The sequence below is a fragment of the Myotis davidii genome, unplaced genomic scaffold, assembly GCF_000327345.1.
Source record: "Myotis davidii unplaced genomic scaffold, ASM32734v1 scaffold1271, whole genome shotgun sequence".
Classification (NCBI taxonomy): Eukaryota; Metazoa; Chordata; class Mammalia; order Chiroptera; family Vespertilionidae; genus Myotis; species Myotis davidii.
Window position 1 is genome coordinate 34,303 of NW_006282255.1, and position 1,135 is coordinate 35,437.

Sequence of the window (1,135 nt, forward strand, 5' to 3'; positions counted from 1 at the left end):
TAAAAAATAAGGAACTCTTACCATTTGCAATAGCATGGATAGACCTGGAGAGCATTAAGCTAAGCAAAATAAGCCAGTCAAAGAAAGATAAATATCACATGATCTCTCATTTGTGGAATATAATGAACAACATAAGCTGATGAACAAAAACAGATCCAGAGACAGAGAAGCATCGATCAGACCGTCAAACCTCAGAGGGAATGTAGGGGAGAGTGGAAATAAGGTGGAGAGATCAACCAAAGGACTTGTATGCATGCATATAAGCATAAACAATGGACACAGACGTCAGGGGATGAGGGGATGAGTTGGGGAGGCAGAAGGGGGGTAAAGGGGAGATCAGGAAACATATATAATACCTTAATAAAGAAAAATTTTTATAAGTGAATAATTTCTTCTCTGATTACATACATAGTTATATGTAATTTTATCTTATTTATAGATTGAGTAGAGGCCCAGTACAAAAAATTCATGCACCGGTGGGTCGTGGGGTCCCTCAGCCTGGCCTGCACCCTCTCCATTCCAGGACCCCTCAGGAAAGTATTACATAAGTCTCCTTTTTCTCCCATTGACCTTTCCCTGGTCACTCACACTCCCCACCACAAATCCTCACACCCGCCCCCCATGCTGTCTGTGACCATTAGTTTTGCTCAAATACATGCATATAAGTCATTTGATTAGTCTCTTATTGCCCCCACCACCACCACCATTCCCCTGCCTTCTCTCTTAGGTTGGACAGTCTATTCAATGATCTGGCTCTATTTTTGTTCATCAGTTTATGTTATTCATTATATTCTACAAATGAGTGAGATCATGTGATATTTATCTTTCTCTGACTGGCTCATTTCGCTTAGCACAATGCTTTCCAATTCCATCCATGCTGTTGCAAATGGTAAGAGTTCCTTCTTTTTTACATAGCTTACTATTCCATTGTATAGATGTACCACAGTTTTTTAAGCTACCTCTCTGCTGATGGTCACTTAGGCTGTTTCCAAATCTTAGATATTATAAATTGTGCTGCTATGAACATAGGGGTGCATGTGTCCTTTCTGATTGGTGTTTCTGATTTCTTGGGATATATTCCTAGAAGTGGAATTACTGGGTCAAATGGGAATTCCATTTTTAATTTTTTGAGAAA